General features: G+C 40.5%; 2 protein-coding genes across 2 annotated transcripts in view; both read left to right on the top strand.

Moving 5' to 3' along the window:
• LOC145907419 (uncharacterized) overlaps positions 1-19,146 on the top strand; it is a 292,577-nt gene that overhangs the window by 118,463 nt on the left and 154,968 nt on the right. The gene's annotated exons all lie outside the window — the stretch shown is intronic.
• LOC145907457 (ficolin-2-like) overlaps positions 1-19,146 on the top strand; it is a 162,231-nt gene that overhangs the window by 90,609 nt on the left and 52,476 nt on the right. The gene's annotated exons all lie outside the window — the stretch shown is intronic.

Raw genomic sequence — 19,146 nt, 5'->3', positions numbered from 1 at the left:
ACTTTTGCTTCTTCAACATCTGTTTGCAATTTTAATACTTTTTCTTTCAGTTCAACTGTTGTTGTTTTCTGTTTCTTTTACAAACAAATATTTTTAGCCCAAATTTTCCTATTCCAACCTTATTGAAATAGACCTGGGGACACAGTGGATGGTTTAGACTTGTAGGGGTCTCATAAGTGCAGTTGGTGACTGTGGCCCAGGACTAGCTCGCAAACTAGCCAGGAACAGATATTTTTCAACGTAAGTCAGTTGGGTACCCGTAACTGGGCACCAAACAATGGAGACGAACCACTGTGGAGCGCATTATGCCCAAACAACTGCTTGGTATTCAACAGTGTCAAATCATATGGTTCGTTATGGCTCATATGCATTTTTCTTTACAATCAATTTTGTTTTAAACAAATTTGAACACAGTTTTTACTTCATGTATGGAGTTTAGGTCGGCATAAACTCAACGTGATAATAAACAGTTCAAATTAAAAACCTGCATTTTGCGGCTGTTCAGCAATTCATGATATCACGTTTATAAACACCGCTGGTTCTCATGTTTAGAAATGTTCACGGCAGGTTTTTGTGATGAAACCTGTATGAGACAAACAATAAAAGTTAATTTGTGTATAAGCTGCAGACAGATGGCCACTGTTTCGACCTAAAAGGTCTCATCAGTGCAGCTGGTGTGACTATAAGACGAACTTTGCAGACCAAACGGCCAAGCAAAGACTTCCACTTTGTGGTGACTATACAGTCACCGTCATCCGTTGGGCACCAAACTAGGTGCAACCTTACGGAGCAAACAAGGTGGAAACACTACGGCCAAGCAAGCTTAACCAATAGTGCCGTCAGGCCCCGTGTCACAATAATCATATGATAAGCAATGTGGAGCCAATAATATGAATTTGTGTATAAGCTGCAGACAGATGGCCACTGTTTCGACCTAAAAGGTCTCATCAGTGCAGCTGGTGTGACTATAAGACGAACTTTGCAGACCAAACGGCCAAGCAAAGACTTCCACTTTGTGGTGACTATACAGTCACCGTCATCCGTTGGGCACCAATTCATATTATTGGCTCCACATTGCTTATAATAAAAGTTAAACATAAATTATATAAAAAGAACAAAATGTTACATTATAAGTTTAATGTAGCAGTTCAAATCTGGAGCTAAACAAGAATTTAACTCGATCACAAAAAGTGGAAAAACTCACTGAAAGTCCCATGAAATGGTGACAATACCGATGTCCATGTGATTATTGTGAATGTCAACTGATTGAACTTAGTTTACATGAAAACATTTTGTTGCCACTTTTACAAACAACCTCATCCACATCAATTGTAAAAAGTTCAGGGTTCTCCAATTCTATTCTGTTCCAATTTGATGAAAGTTTTGAAAATAATTTGGATTCTTCTGTGAATTGGTTGAGATGCCAAGCAATACTCATGTGGTAGGATGGGTTTGTGTAGTAAGGCTTGCAATGAAAATCCATGAATGCTTTATCCACGATCTGAACGACTTTATTCAGTTGTTGAACTGCAGGTTGCCCTGAAATCTGGAATTGTTTGCAAACAATAACAAACAATCTGATGCCAAATCAAGACAAGAAATACTGTCAAAAAAGTTTCACCCTTACTGTAGGATACAGATCCTTAATTGCCGTGTACTTTTTTATGTGCGTGCAATTCTCAACCTTTTATTCCAATTTGCAGTTTCACAGCAAACAGATAAATAACTAGAATAAACACGATTTAAAACTAAATGCCTACACGGCTCCACCTTATTCAAATAGAAATGCAACTGATCACAGCCAAGAAGGCATTAAAATAACGTACAAATAACTAGATTACAATGGATACACTAACTCAACATTACAAGCACGCGCACAACCCAAACACAAAATAAGTTTCCGCGCATGAGTGCACCCACAGAAATCATACTCAGTTCTGTCCGTTACATTCCGACCCCTAAATAATAACCACATAATTATTTACAATCAATAATACGGCAGAACAAACACTAAACAACACCACACACAAGTCATGCTGCCTCCAGGAGACAAATCTTACGTACATCGCGTTTGAATACAGCACGCGCAGTACGAACACACACTCTGCGAACAGATCCTTCCTTGTCGGGGAAGACCTCTTCATTCAATCCTTTTGGCCAATCACCGCGTGGTGTCTGGTTATCAGCAATTAAAACTAAATCTCCAACAGCAAGGTTTCGCGAAGGATGCATCCACTTCTGACGCACCTGGAGCAAAGGCATATATTCGCGCATCCAACGCTCCCAAAACCGATCAGCCAACATCTGCGCCATGCGCCAGGATCGACGATAACCATCTGCCTTGCAAAAAACTCCAGGAGAGAGGGAAGGATGAAGCGAATTGATCAACAACCCATTTGGTGTGAGAGCCTTCAAATCCTTGGCATCGTCACTAACTGATGTTAGCGGACGATTGTTCAGTATACGTTCTACCTCACTTATTAAGGTCGTTAAGGTATCATCGGTCAAAGAAGTGCTCCCAAGCAAAGCGCACAGAATCCGTCGAACTGACCGGATGATTCTCTCCCATATTCCTCCCTGATGACTGGCCGCTGGTGGGTTAAAATGCCAATTCGTCCCAACTTGCAGCAAACTTGAATGGACATGATGTTGATTCCATTGACTGATTCTTTCCCGAAGCTCCTGCTCTGCGCCGACAAAATTTGTTCCATTGTCGCTAAACATATCAGTCGGGACATCACGGCGACAAGTGAAACGACGATATGCGTTAATAAACGCCGAGGTATCCAGTAACGGAGACACTTCCAAATGCACTGCCCTTGTGCATAAACACGTAAAAACACAAACGTAGCGTTTAACTTGACTTCTTCCAAGCTTCACAAAGAGAGGCCCCATATAATCTACACCAGTACTTGAAAACGGAGGTTTTCCAATTGTAACTCGCTCCAGAGGCACCTGCCCCAATATCTGCGTCCCGGGTTTAGCGCTCCTTAATTTGCACAAAAGGCATTTCCGCAAAACACTTCTCACCGCGGAATGTCCTTTAATTATCCAGTACTTGAGTCTTAGAGAAGCAAGAACATGTAGCAACCCACAATGTCCTTCTCTAATGTGGCAGTCCATGACTAGCAATTCGGTGACATGGTGCCGATACGGCATGATGATTTGATGCATACGTTCTTGGTCCAAATTCGCTCGTTGCAGTCGTCCTCCAACATACAGTACATCCTTAACGCGACACGGGTTGAGAGGACACAAATTAGATTTGTAATTGGGTGTAGTAGTATGGTGCAAAGCTTCTGCAAAACTCTCATAGTTCAACAAACATCTTACATCCTCCGGAAATGACTTTCGTTGCACAAGTCGAACAATGCTCAGTGTCGCATTTGTTATCTCGTAGGTGGTAAGTCCCTCAACTTCAAATGTTGGTCTTCTATCCTCTCGGCGAGAGAATTTCCAAATTATCCACCGTTTAAAACGCAGCAACCACGCGACCGCCTTCTGTAGCCTTTTGAAACACGAATAGCGAAGCAGCAAAAGATGCAGCACATCGGGAGACGCAATCGTGACATACACACGCCGCTGCCTCTTTATCTCCAAATCGTCCTGGAATAAACCAATTTCCAAATTCGGCCGGCTTGGCCAAAATTTCGCCTCCTTCTGCAAGAACTCCGGTCCTTCAAACCACGTCCGTACATTACTGTATTCCTTCGGCATTACACCACGCGAAGCAATATCCGCCGGGTTATCCTTGGTACCAACGTGATGCCACTGTGAAGGCTTCGACAAGTCATGAATCACAGCAAGACGGTTGGCGACAAATGTCTGAAATCTTGTTGAAGTGTTGTGGATATAGTGCAACACGGTCAACGAATCGGTCCAAAACATCACGTTGTCGATGACGTAATCCAACTCGCGCACCACCATAGCACCGAGCTTCGCTGTAATAACAGCAGCTACCAACTCCAGCCGCGGAACGGTAACGGGCTTTAAGGGAGTGACTCGGCTTTTGCCGCAAACTAATGAAATACTGACATGACCAACCGAGTCAACAAATCGAAGGTAGCACACTGCACCATATCCTAAATTACTAGCATCCCCAAAGCAATGTAATTGTACAGAAGTAAACCCTAAAGGTGGCCTTAAACAACGAGGAATGTGCAGGTGCTCCAACAGAGGCAATTGTCTAAGCCACTCTTCCCAGTGCACTAATGCATCTGAAGGAAGGGGGGTCATCCCATCCTAAACTTAAGTTACAAAGACCCTGCAGAAGGCACCGCATGGGCAGAAGAAAAGGCTGAATGAAACCTAAGGGGTCGTACACTTGACTCATCATTGACAAAACCCCCCTACGGGTATATGGCTTGGGTGATATGTTTACTCTAAACCCAAAAGAATCCTTAACTATGTCCCATCGGACACCCAGTGTACGACCAACTAACTGGTGTTCAAAGTCTAAATCAAGGAAGGAAATATTGTGGTTTGAGCCAGGAAGTGACTCAAGAACCTCTGAATAATTGCTTACAAATTTAGTCAAATGAAAGCCCCCCATATCCAATATTGTGGTAACGTCCCTTACCAAGGTAATTGCTTGCTTCGTAGAAGCGACTGACACCAGCCAATCATCCACAAAAAAATTGTTTGAAACACTCTTTGCAGCATCTTCACCAACAAGATGGCTGTTATCCGACACGGTCTTTTTCAATGCAAAACTTGCACAGCTGGGAGAACTTGTTGCTCCAAACAGGTGGACCATCATTTGATAATCAACTGGTGGCTTTGTGAAATCACCTGCAGGCCACCAAAGAAACCGCAAAGAGTCACAATCCACAGGCAGGACTCTAACCTGATGAAACATGGCTTTAATATCCGCTATAATTGCCACAGGGTCTTGGCGAAAGCGTAAAAGCACACCAACAAGAGAGTTGGTCAAATCAGGGCCGTGAAACAGATTGTAATTAAGAGATGTTCCTTTGAACGTTGCTGCACAGTCAAATACAATGCGAAACTTCTTCCCAGTGGCATGATGAGGAATATACCACGTTTTATCAGTACGCTTCAGACATTCATCCGGAATCCGACGAGCAAATCCGTTTTCAATGTAATTGGCAATCTTCTTCTTATATTGCTCACAAAGCTTCTCGTCATTCTGTAAGCGACGCATAAGGTTCTTTAGTCTCATCTCTGCCATATTTCTATTGTACGGCAGCTTTAGGTTATCAGACTTCCAGGGCAGGCTCATTTGGTAATGTCCATCCACCAAAGTGGCCGTGCTTTCCATCACAGCAAGAGCCCGCTTGTCCTCCAATGAGTATGTGGGCTTATGACCTCCCTGATCCATGAAGTCTCGTCCAAATATTTCATCAAGTTGACCACACTGATCACAGCTAGTCTGTACAAAATTTACTGATGCTTGAGGCTCTCCCCTGTTGCGTTCTGTACCAAACAGACACCATCCAAGCGGTGTATGTAATGCATCAGGTTCTCCATGACCTCCACGGATAATCTCTGTATATTCATGAACTTCAGGCAGATCAGCTGCCAGCAATAAATCAACCACACCATCTCGAACCACGGGTAAGTCTAAATGGCTAATATGTGGGTATCTTAAACTGTCTTCGCCAACAGGAATGCTCCCAGCCAAGCTGGGTAATTTCGGAACAACCCTAACATCAGTTAGGTCATAGACTACTTCAGCGTGTTGTCCCACACCATGAACAGAAAGAGTCACACAACAACTATCAATCTTATGCATCCCCGCTATAGTTTCAATAGACAAAGGATTCAACCTGCCACTAAGCCCAAGTTTATCCATTAGACGAGAAGAGCACAGGGTCGTATTCGCACCATTATCCAAAAATGCATATGTAAGTACACATTTATCCGATGTAACAGTACGTACCTTGACGGGCACAACTTTCAATCGCACATTAAATGATCGAGCAGTAGACGTTGAAGCAACAACACCGACCCCATTTACCGTCTCTGGGTCAATGGCGGCACTTGAGCTTCGCCCCTTACGTGACTGTCCCAATGCATTGTTAATCTTGCTCCAATGTAGCAGTGTATGATGCAACTTGCCACAACCTTTTACTTGGCATGTCTCTTCAGATGGACATGCATCAATGTAGTGTCCAGCCCCAAGGCACTTAAAGCACAGTCTGCAACGACGGGCCAACTGGTATTTCTCCTTGAGGGACCGTCCTATAAATGACTTGCAATCCTTTAAGCTATGTCGTCCACCGCAATCTCGACATTCCACCAACCCTTTACAATGATGTCCATCAGACTCCGTGTTCGCTACAACCGTATTAAACACACTTCGAGATTGTTTACCAAACTGGTTCCTAACCTTTGTCTTTTGAGTGTCCCGCACAAGGTATTTCATCATCGGCGACAGAATGTCTTCACACTTAACTTCCAAGAAATTAAGCAAAGTCTGGAACGTTGGAGATATTCCTTTGAGTCTATGTTTTGAACACTTTGTAATGAACTGTGCAATATAATCCGGTGGCATTCTCTGAGCCACAGCCTCCAAATTCTGTGGCAAGTCCAGCGTGTAGCGACAACTCCATCTTCCAAACAATTTGTAACTTTCGGCTACCTGCGCACGAAACATTTGCAAACCTCGAAAGTCATTTTCTCGCAGCTGGTTCCTTCCAATCAGTTTGTCCATATGTGCACGAACCACCAATTCAATTCGTCCATGACGATGGTGTAGTATTTTCAATGCTTCAGAATAGCCCATATCAGATGGCAAACTTTTGCATTCCACAATGTTAGACCTTGCACGTCCAGTGCAAAATTCACAAAGGTAACTAAGTTTTTCAGAGTTACTAAGGTTCGTTTGATTGATCTGACGATCAAAGTCATTCAGGAATTTGTGATAGTTGTACGGGTCACCATCAAACTTCTCTATGGTCAAGCGTGGCAAATTAAAACTTTGTTTGATCATTTCAGCAAAAAACACCATATCTGAAGTCGGTCTAGTACCTGATACTGCAGGTCCAAGAGGTTGGTTCATAGGGCTTTGATCAAGAGTCCCATATTCCACGTCAGCGTTTCTCCCTTTGCCTGGAATATCAGTATCGGTTGCAGGCAAAATACCAGTTTCCCTCCGAGACGGCGGCAAATCTTTATGCGCCCCGTCCAATTCTGACAGTGGACCCAACGAGTTTGATGCAACAAGCGGTGATTCGTGATCAGCACGAACATTTATAGATGCATCATTAACATGTGGTCTTCCTAGTATAGAAAAGGTGATGTTGGCGAAACATCATGAACCGAAATGAAAACGCTCATCGAAAGCCTTAGTCAAGCACGTCAAACGTTTCATTGGCAACCTTTTTGCTGGTGTACCATCTAACGCAATATCAACTGATGAAGAGCAACTTTCACTGACATGTTCAGCAGCCAGTGTGGCCTGTGCCACCTCTTCCCTGGCTTTAGCCATTTGCTTTTTCAATTCAAAGCTCTTAATTTTACCTTCAAGTTCTATACGTCGACGCTCAGATTCCATAGTTAAACGACGTTGTTCATCTTCCAACGTTAAACGACGTTGTCCATCTTCCAACGTTAAACGACGTTGTTCAGCTTCAACAAGCAGTTTTTCTTCCTCAATGGCAACTTGTTCCTGAGCATACTTTAGTGACAGTGAATTTTCATCAACAAGTCTACATGCACGCGAGCTGTTGGAACGCAAACTTTTTCCAAAGGAACCACAGTTTGTTGAAGCGTTTGATCTCCCTAAAGAACCATTTCCCGAGCGTACAACGTCCAGTATTTTAAACAGTTCCTTAGAAACATTGGGCTCCTCGCCTGCTTCATCCATTCCAATCAACTATGCACGTTGCGTATTACGTCACAATGTGAACAGATCACAGACGTAACTCAAAACAATGCAGTTTTGACTTTAGTTTTAAATTCAATGTAGGATACAAATCCTTAATTGCCGTGTACTTTTTTATATGCGTGCAATTCTCAACCTTTTATTCCAATTTGCAGTTTCACAGCAAACAGATAAATAAAACTAGAATAAACACGTTTTAAAACTAAATGCCTACACGGCTCCACTTTATTCAACTAGAATCCAACTGATCACAGCCAAGAAGGCATTAAAATAACGTAGAAATAACTAGATTACAATGGATACACTAACTCAACATTACAAGCACGCGCACAACCCAAACACAAAATAAGTTTCCGCGCATGAGTGCACCCACAGAAATCATACTCAGTTCTGTCCGTTACACTTACCTTAAACCCACAAAATGATCTTGTTTTTTCATCGTTCACATAAATGTTCAAATCATCAGATGATAATGTGATTGAAAATCTTCGAAACCGTTTTAAATTTTGTCTGGGACTCCACTAAAGGGTCTATGCAGTGGTGAGGTATGACATTAGTCCTTGAAATACTCACATGGAAATCATCCACAAGATGCCATGTCGATTCTATCAATTCATGCACAAACATTTAAAACTGTACACAATAATTGAAGCAGATAATTTAATACCCTTTTTCTCTGCTTTCGAGTGTTTTTTCAACGTTGAATTTAAATTCATCCAAACTTCTTTTAAGGGTACGGTATGTAAACATACGTTGCCCAATTTCCGTGCTCGTGGGGGAACGACCGGATTCGACCTCGGTGTTCCTGGGGTTTCAACGACTTGGTGTCTCCAAACCATGAAGAAATAGCTTGCGGTAAAGGCAAATTCACTTTGGTGCCAGCTTGATCTACTTTTGCTCGTCGTTATCGCTAAAATCAGAATCACTGCCGTAAGCGTCGCAAAGCGAAGCCAAGGCCGCCATTTTGACCAGAAATTAGTTTAAAACCGGCACCTTTAATCAAATATGAGGGAAAGCACCCGAAAAACCATTGAAGTGTGCAAACGTCAACATCGGTATGAAATGCAACAGGGGGCAAACTTTGTTTCCCCTTACAATTACTAAACAGCTAAACTGTACTGACTGCAGTGGAAACATCACTGTTCGTTGGCGAGTTACTTTAATGGCGCGTTTGTAATGCTAGAGAGTGACCACGTGGTGTCGCTGTGCGTACATTTTCATCCCAGTGTTACGAACGGGAGACACTTAAACCACCTCACGGATGGGCGAAACGGGATTTCTCCGTTTCATGCGTGGCTACTCAACATTAGTTTTCACGAAGACTTTGCAATATTATAACTCTAATATTAAGTTTGTTTACGCAAAAACGTTGTTACACACTAAAGGCCCGTTTACACTACAGACGATTCCGTGTTTGTTTTATTGCGCGCGCGTGCTGAGTTGTGCTGGGATGGAATGTGCCGGTCTGAGCTGGGATGTGCTCGCTTTTGCTCGACGAGCATAAATTCGGGCACAGTTGGGCACATTTCGGCACACATTAATGCGAGAGTGCAAGGCGACTGCTTAACCCTTTAAGCGAGGTGCTTTTTTTGATTAATTATCAATTCCGTTGTGATTGGCCTAGAGACATAAGGTTTTCAGCAACAGACAACTTGAAGCGTGAAGTTTATTGAAAAAAAAAAAAAAATACATTTGCATTGAAATTTTTTGACTAATTAGTCATTCATTTGATGATGATTATCATTATGAACAAACCAGCACAGCAGGTGGTCTGATTGCATGTCCAATTAAATGGCCAACTACCCGTTGGGAGTAGCGCGAAACGTTCTACATACGAATTGTGCGCGAGGGTCTCAGCTTTCGATCGGCGGTTTCCGTTTCTCTCCATGACGTCACAATGGCGAGATGTGCGCATGCAAATTTTGACTGTGGTGGTATTGCTGTATTTTTTGCGTACAAAACAACAAAATAGCAGGAAGAAATGTACATAACATGAAATAAACATTAGGAGGGTGCAGTATAAAAAAAATAAACAAAAAAATTATAATAAATAAACAAAAAAAATTTTTTTTTTTCGCCGAAGCATAAAAAACACCAATTTACAAAAAAATAGAACACCTTCATTACTTATAGTTACAGGTTTTTATTCTGGTTCCATAACACTGGTTTTGCTTTCCGGACAATAGACAATTGAGTAATTCTTTCCTCAGCATAACAATCGCCAATGGTTTTCGGAAGGGTATATCCAAAACATATCCACAAAAAGTTCAAAGATGATGATTTGGTCATGTCACAGTCACCTCTGTAACATGCCTGATGCATAATTTGCTATCAAAGCATCATATATTGAACCATATTCATGCAATTTGTTCAAGAATCAAAGGGTTGTGGGTGTCGTTGAAGGCGTGACTCAGTAAATACGATCGCTTCAATTTCATACAGCTGATTTTTTCCTTGTCTTTTTTTTAGAGTGTCTCTGTCATGTTGTGGCTAAGGCTTATACACTGGTAGTTGGCTTGTATATTCAATTATTCATATTCTTTTCTTTGCATAACAATCGCCAATTGTTCTCGGAAGGGTATATCCAAAACAGAACCACAAAAAGTTCAATGATGATGATTTGGTCATGTCACAGTCACCTCTGTAACATCCCTGATGTATAATTTGCTATTAAAGCATCATATATGGAACCATATTCATGCAATTTGTTCAAGTATCCAACAGTTGTGGGTGTGGCTGTGGGCGTCACCCAGTAATTAGGGTAGCTTCAATTTCATACAACTGATTTTTTTCCTTGTTTTTTTTTCTACATTGTCTCTGTTATGTTGTGGAAAAGGTTTATATGCACTGGTAGAAGGCTTGTCTATTCAATTATCAATATACATTGATGTTATGCCTTCTTTTTCATCAACTTGCTGACATACACTACCAGTTGAACACAAAAAGAAACAAACAAAAAAAATCTTTTAGAAGTGCTGTCAAATTCATCTGCTATCAGTTAGCAAACGCCTGATCTGTGTTATAAAGTTTACAAGCCCTTTTACAAGCAATAACTAACAGTATAAGTAGGTTATACCAAAATAACTCCCTAAAATTTCAGTTTACTAGACAGTACAGTCGCTCAAAAATATCAAATGCAGCGACCGCAGCGACCCAGCTTTTTCGCTTCATTGCGTCTTGGTGTTCACACTTATTCAGTCAACAGTCGAATTATTTTAAAATTCGCACAATTTCGGGAGTTATGGAAATTTTAAATAGGGTACCTATGGCTTGGAAGCTATTTTAGTAGGGGTGGTTACATTTTTGGATATAACTACTCCAAAACATGGAGTTATTGAACTGGAAAAGCGATGATTGTGTAGAGTATGAATTTGTATATGATTTTTGTGTTTTAATTTTTAGTCTAGCGTTTGTAGATAAAAAGTTATAGCTTCCTGAACTTAAACAATGAAAAATCTTCAATTGTTGATTATAGGGCGTGGCGCTTAAAGGGTTAAAAGGAGAGGACATATATTATTTTAGTTGTGGTTGTGTGATGTGACCGCGTTTGACATGTGAGCGATTGTTTTGAGCGTGTGAAATGGTGCCGTAACTGCATTACAAAGCGGTGTGTAGAACGGCGTCCAAGCGGGATGCTGCTGTGAAAAACCATTGGTTCAATTATACCATCTTTTTTTTCATAATCTGTGCTGTTTGGTTCAACATACTGTAGTGTTACCTTGCGTCGCAAAAAATTACGTAAAAGCAGTACATGCCTTAACTATGTAAAACAGTACATGCTTTTTGTTAAAGAATACGTACAGCCAATAGCAACAACTTCAATTTGTACTTATAATAACGCTGGCGGGGCCGAGAAATGCAAGGCAAGATTGACATCCTTGAAAAATTATCAACGTAACTTGTCACTTTCACTTGTCGGTTTCGTGTTCATTACAGGGAAATCCCCGTAGTCGTGCTCGATTATTCCAGTAGTGTAAACACCGTGTGTCCCAGACTGTGCTGTACCGTGCCATACTGTGTTCGTGTGTAAACGGGCCTTAAGAGCATATTGTTTTTTGGTAGATTTGGCAAAAGACCGAGAATTTTGATAGTTTAGGACGTGTGTAGCATTGCCGAAGCACGTCGTGCACGAAACAAACGTTTTGTTGATGGAATATGTTTTGCTTGCTTTTTAACATACCTCTATACAATGCCTTGATAACTATTTTAGTTCAGAAGGAATGATATTTGCAACAAACATGTCTGAAAAGCTATTTCAACCATATCACGACGAACCGGGGAAATCCCGTTTCGCCCGTCCGTGAGGTGGCAACGTTGTGTTGATTCACAATTATTGACAGACATTGTAAATACTTTCACCACTTTTGATGAAGGCTTTAAATCGTAAATAACAGGAAAGTAATTATTCCAAACCGACTTTATTCCACAAATCCTTACATTTTCCATGTTAGTAGCGAAAACTTCACCATTTTGCATGTTTGTTATCATCATGGTATTTGTAGGGCGTTACTTAAAACGTCTATACTAACACTGCCATATATCTGACTCCTGATAAATGGGCTGCTATCAAACACAAAGTCAATCGATCAGTTTAATATATAATAAACAAGCGCACGAGGATTAACAATAACACGTTACAAACCACGCGCACAAAAAGTCTCTGTCCTATATGTCCTTTGTCCTCTGTCCCTTCGTATCTTTTTTACGCAAAAGACATGTGGCCTATATAGAAAATACCAGGTTATTTAAGTTCGGATTACCACGTGACTCATTTAAAAAGGCGGCTTGTTGCTGGAAGTGTCAACGAACGAATAGCACGTTCGCCGTAAATCAGTTTAACTTGGTTTACAGCGTGATTATTATCCGACGTTAATGAAAAAAACGGTTGATGCCAGAAAAACACAACATAATAATTGCAAATATGACGTCGACACTACTTATTATTACATTTTGTGTGTTTCGGATGCCACTTCTTCCATAAAATTATGTCAACGTGTCAATTAGATATTGACAACATATTCCGTTTTATCATTCCTTGTATATCATGTCGTTGTTGTAATATCGCATGCAACCGTTTCCATGCTTTATGTTGATAATCCATGTAAACATAAACATTGATCCATCAGATTTGACAGTTGATTTCTGATTCGAGGATGTCAGTAAATTTGATTCAGTTCAGTTTGGCTTTCTCTGATAAACCCCAAAAATGCAGTCACGCCAATTCACCGCAAATATTTACAGAAATGCGCGGATATCTCGTCGCCATTTCACCAACTTATGGGAAAGGTTTAATGTGAGGGTAAATTGTGTAACAAGGTTTCTTGTCAACACCCAGGTCCTTATTGAAACCCAAATGATGACGTCACGGCCGTGGGCGTTCGAGTGGCGTCTGTCACGTGTTTTATTTGTGTTGTTGTTTTTGTCTGTTCAGTTACCTGCCTCCCTCTGCGCACACCTTGCTGCAACTCATTCTTACTTGACACTGATGATGAACACAGTGGTGTTTGAAACGTTTGCTTCGGCATGAGTAGCATACTAGCTTTGGCTTTCCTTTACAAATCATTTTCTTGTCGCCTCCCAAGGTTAGACCTTATACACTCTTGTGTAATAAACAAACTTAACACAGCAGTTTGTGGAGGACACAGACGCGTCTGATGCGTCTGCCGGTTGCATTCCATGGCAGAATGTAGATGGCATGGAGAGAGTGAAGTTTTGTAGAATTGTTCACAGGAATTTTGATAAAAATTGAATTACAGAAGTAGACCTTGATTTGACTTGTCGAGTTAGGACCGCCTCTTGTCTACGCAATCGGGTCAAAAAAAGTATTTTGCCCCCAGGTCGGAGATTATTTTAGTGAAAAAGTCTTCAAAAGTGTCGATTGGTTTGTGAAAAAGTAAATCACAAAAACCTCATGCAATTTGCAATTCAATGTTGTCCCCAAGCCTTTTTCTGTGCAATGGTAAAAACATTTTTGTCGAGAAAGTTGCTTTGGTTGCCCCCTGGGAGTTGTTACTGCTATCCTATAGGGCATAATATCCTCCTGAAGGCTCCTCAGATCTTGCTGTGTTTTGTCCAATGCAGCTGTAATTATTGTTTTTTTTTCTTTGAATATTTAGTACTAGTGTGCCTTCATAGGTCATAAGCCGCAGGAAATGTTTTTGAAAAGGGTTTCCACCTTCGCGACCCATCAGCAAGCCTGCCAAGAAAGTCTCGGTCTGACATCATGTTGGTTCGTATCGTCATCAGTGTTTAGTTCTTGGATCTAACTAAGTTCTAAGACCAAATGCATGGACTCTGAGACGAAACTGCGATCTCTGTGATCCATGAGACCACATGTTAGGATCTAGGAGACCAAATGTTGTAACCCAAGAAACCACAATGCGATCTGAGTTGGACCGAATGTTAGGATATGTTTATTTGTGGAAAGTGTCGCAAATATATAGGAACATATCACAGATGACGCGGAAACAAAGAGATAATTGCTGCGATTACGCGACAAAGCAGACTAAGAAGAAGTAGCGAAAGATGAATGACGTAACGCAAGTGAGATAACCAGCGATGGCGTCAGAAAGACGGGTGCAAATGTAAAAGAGTAGAAAACAGTTTTGAAAGTTTAAACAAAATATTAAAATGTTTTAAAGCATGACAAGCCGAATTTACATTCTTTGGCAAAAACGCAAGTTACTCAGTATGTGTATTAATGCTGAAAAGCCTCAAAACTTTAAACAAGAAATCCAAAGCTAATATGCTGCTATACATTATGTGCAAACGTTTCCATCATCAGTGCAACTTGAGAAAGAGTTGCAACCAAGAAAGCTCTGAGGTAGGCAGGCAACTGAACGGGCAAAACATAACAACACTGCATGGACTCACGTTTGCAGAAAGAAAACACTCCCGACTCCGAAGACTATCAAAAGAATATTTGCCACGAACTACCTTTACAACCTTTCAATTAGAACAATAATACATACCTCAGACCACTACACGTAGGCGCTCAATGCAGCCTTCTCCCCACTTGTCAAAGTCTACCCTCTGTCATAGTCTGCGCTTAGCTTATTCTCTTTTCGCTCCCCTCTTAGCTTATGGTCGTGGCGATATTTATATCGTGGTCGAAATGGGAAAAAATATTAATATGGACAGGATTATTAAAACGTCGATTTGATTATTGAACCCAAAGCTGATTTCCATATGTCAGAGATTTACCCATATGTGTGGGAGAAGCGAAGCGATTACCTCGAAACACCTTATGCACGTATACGCGGCGGAAATACAGTTTGTCACAATTAACAAAGAATAATATAAAGTTTTGCTGCAGGAGTCCCCCGGTTCGAAAATGTTTGCCGGGTGGTTGTAAGGTGTTGTACGTGCGTCATGGATTAGCATGCTGAGGTTGAATCATTCCGAACATCTTCATCAATCGTAGCATTTAAGCGTACACTTATGGAGATCGTTGAAAGGTTGTCGTAATCTGTACAGATACTCGAACAAACAATTTAAATTTCCTTGGCCCAAGTTTCTACATAGGTTTGGCGCGTTAATATGACTTGTCTGGTATATTTCAATTTTTACGTGACAAACAGCTTCGGTTTTGTTGCAATGAAGCAAGTGACATTTAATTTAAGCGCAAAACAACAAGGACAAAATCCTGAGGATAGTTTACAAATAATAATAGCTTTGCGTATTGTCATGTGTCAAAAGTTCGAATCAACAGTGAAAAAATATCAAACATGTCTTTAGTAATTTCCAGGATTGGCATTCGATACAGTCCACAAATCAAATCATGTTTATTTTGCAATAAAAGCAACTACGCGTAAGAACAATATACAAAGAAATTAAATGGCATGGGCACCGATAAAACCATAAAGGTTATGAGCAATGCATGACTTCAGGCTCAGTAAACAAGTGTATGGCGTCTGGTCACTTGCGAAGTTGAGGCGTCAGTTGCGCCGTGCGACTAGCAGTCATGTGCTGCTCTTCGGACTCGTTGTCCGGTATAGTGAAAGAGATGTGTGCATTGAGTGAATGCGTCGCGACCAGCGCGATAGCCCTGTGATTGCTCACTGAAAACACCATTCTGTATAAATGTAATTATCCTGTTGTTTTCCTATTGACAAGTTGATCAATTTATACAAAAGTTTACGTTTTGGAATTAAACATGACAACAGGAAATTTAAAATCATTGTTATACCGTATCCTACATCACAGACAACAAATAGGGTTATCCGCTGATCTTCTGGCATAAACGTGCTGCATTTTACGACATTTCGTCTGCCATGCGGCGAGACTTCATCAACAGGAATTTCAGGATTATCCACGTCCGATGTTAAGTCAATTTCGAGTACTTAGTCCCGCAAGAAGCCGTTAGTCCCGCAATAAAAAAATTTTAGTTATATCCGCACGACATTATATGAGGTTGGCATAACATGACGTAACCATTAAAATGCTGGTTAGGCATTACCTAACAATGATCCACATTTACTTGCGTTATGTCAGAGATTTTCCCCATATGTGTGGGTGAAGCAAAGCGATTACCTCGAAATAACATATGCGCATGTACGCGACCTAATTACGATACACAAAGAATAACAAAGAATAATATAAAGTTTGATGCAACACCTCAGAACTTGATTTGGGGGATTTCATACTGATACGGATCCCATAGTGTTTAATACAGATCAAATACAGAGTGCATATAATACAACTAACAAATCAAATCAAATCAAATCAAATCATCAAATCATGTTTATTTTGCGAGAAAAGCAACTACGCGACGAACAATATACAAGGAAATGAAATGGCATGGGCACCGATAAAACCATAAAGGTTATCGAGTCAGGCACCCATGTAAAGATGATTTCCTCACGGAGAATCACCGTCTGCCGTAGGATCGCAGCCAGTCGCACTGGGAGGTGATGGGTTGCGACAAGCTGCATGTGACGAAAAGGTGGCCACCCGGCCGTGCTGGCCAAAGCAAAACCCATCGAAACGCAAACGCCAACTCGGTTCTCAGAACGTTTCCTTTGATAACACTAAAAATAGGGATGGTGCCCTCAAAACCATTGGAGCGTGCAATAAATTAAATTTGTAGATTCAAATAATTGTGGAATTTCAGATAAAATAAATATATAGATAATTCCATTCAATCTTTTAACGATTATATTTTGGCTGAAATTAAAATAACAATTATTTCCTATATCTAAAGTTAAAAATTGTGGTTATTCCCCTGCGTGGAGTTTTTTAGCGATAAAAGGAGTTGAAGAAAGGAAAGTTTAAAATTTTCTTCGATTCCATGTTCGTATAATGAATAACCTTAAAGTGTTTCTCGAAATTCTTGATCGAACGCTTGATGTAAGGACGACTTTGGAAAGATATCGCGCTGAAAAATATGGTAAGTGTTTGTGTAGAGCAGGAAACTCTTTGCTACCGAACTCCGATGTGAATTTGTGAATATATTTTTCTCCGGCATATTTATAAGTTTTTTGCATATGCAAAACGGCAGATCTTATTAGCAGCAACTCGACAGACTGTAAGTTTGAAAAACTATAATTGACAAAATTGAGCAACAACTGCAAAGCTCCCAAATCACTGTAGCAATTTTACACAACATAAGTTTGATTTCCTGCCATATCTTCACAGACCTCCTGTGCAGACCCCAGTCTGGAACCTCGGACTAGAGTGCACCTTTTTATTATTCTGCTTCAGTATTACCTTACAAAAAATTTTGCTGAGTGCGAATTTGAAATGTTTAAACTGTGACACATAAACATGAAAAAATGAACGTGTGTTATGTTTCAGAAAGCTTGCTACAGCCATGGGTAAAAGAAAGACATAACAGCAAGCAAAGTCAACTAACCACAGAAGAAGAACCAACAGTTGAAAAAAATGTAAAGCTTCAAAAAGAAATTGAAAGTGTCGACAGCATGCTTCAAAAAGCTAAATTAATTCGAGAAACTGGTGGAGAATCATCAAAACGTTCCTCTTCTGCCCCAACCCAGTCAACAAAACAAGGATGCAGATTATGCACGAGAGGAAACTGCCCCAAGCATAAGGTGTTTATGGTGAAAACAAACAAAACTATTGAGAAGTTGAGTTTGACAAAAAACAGGGTTTGGATGAAATCAAAAACTGGGGTTGAGTCACAAGGAACAAGAATTTCATCTGCTGGAAAGAATCGACATGCCTCAGTCTCAAAACAAAAAACAAACCGGGAAAAGAACAAAGAAATTGTGGATTTAAAGGCAGATTGAGTGTCCTCTGAAGTTATAACAGAAGCCCTTGCAGCCCAAAATTCAACAACTAAACCTAACGAGGCACCAGAGTGCACTGTAGTCACAAAGTCTCTTTTGGAAGTTGTCAAAGAAAGTAACTCCCTTAACAAGTACCAAAAGCTGAAACTAATGCAGGCAAAATTAAAAGTTGATTCAGATTATTTAAATGATCCTGCATGCTCTGAAGAAAGTAGGTTTATATCAGCTCTGTATAGCAGGAAGCAAAAGGTGAATCTCATCACGGGTGATGCAGCATTAACTAATATGAACAGAATTTCAAATAAATTGCACAATCTCAGAGCTGACTTAAATAACAAAGAATCCCTGTCCAGATAAGAAGACACTGGTGCAAAACTGTACTTTGAGCGCAAGCTGTACAAACAAGTTGCAGACTGTCTCGACACACTTTTAACACAGTTTAATGATGTTGGAAATGCCAAGATACTCTGTCAAAAACAACCATCTTCTGAAGATCCAACAGTTCCTACCAACATTTTTTCAAGTCCTTTCCATCTTACATTTAAACATAAGAGTGAAGTTGTAACTTTGTATCGAGTTGAAAGTGACCTTATTTGGAATTTTATACATCTGACATTTAAAGGACGGATTCATGAGACCTTAATTCCATGGCTTCTTGGTCAACAACCACGGATGTACGGGAGCATTCGGCATCATGTTTTTATGTTTGGCTTAAGATGTACAGCTCTTAAGACACATGTTCACAATGTCTTTATCGATGTTGGGCCAGTGCACTAGTGTTCCAGCCAGTTGTTTTATGGACAGCATGCGAAATGCCTGAAATGCAAAATAACGTAGTTTAGTTGGAACCCCGATGAGGCCCAAATTAAAGTCTTTTGGAATGTTAAATCATATTTTATATATTTTTTATTTGAAAAGATGGGACAGATTTGTCGGTCCCTCCAGAGCAGCGCAGGTTGATATACATGCAGTATTTATTAAACTTTTCGCTTACATGGAGAACTTCGCTTTGTTGTTTAAATTCGTGTTCAATCTTTTAACCGAAAGGTA

Source organism: Ascidia mentula, chromosome 6 (assembly GCF_947561715.1).
Source record: "Ascidia mentula chromosome 6, kaAscMent1.1, whole genome shotgun sequence".
Lineage (NCBI taxonomy): Eukaryota > Metazoa > Chordata > Ascidiacea > Phlebobranchia > Ascidiidae > Ascidia > Ascidia mentula.
This window is presented reverse-complemented; position numbering and strand designations above follow the sequence as displayed.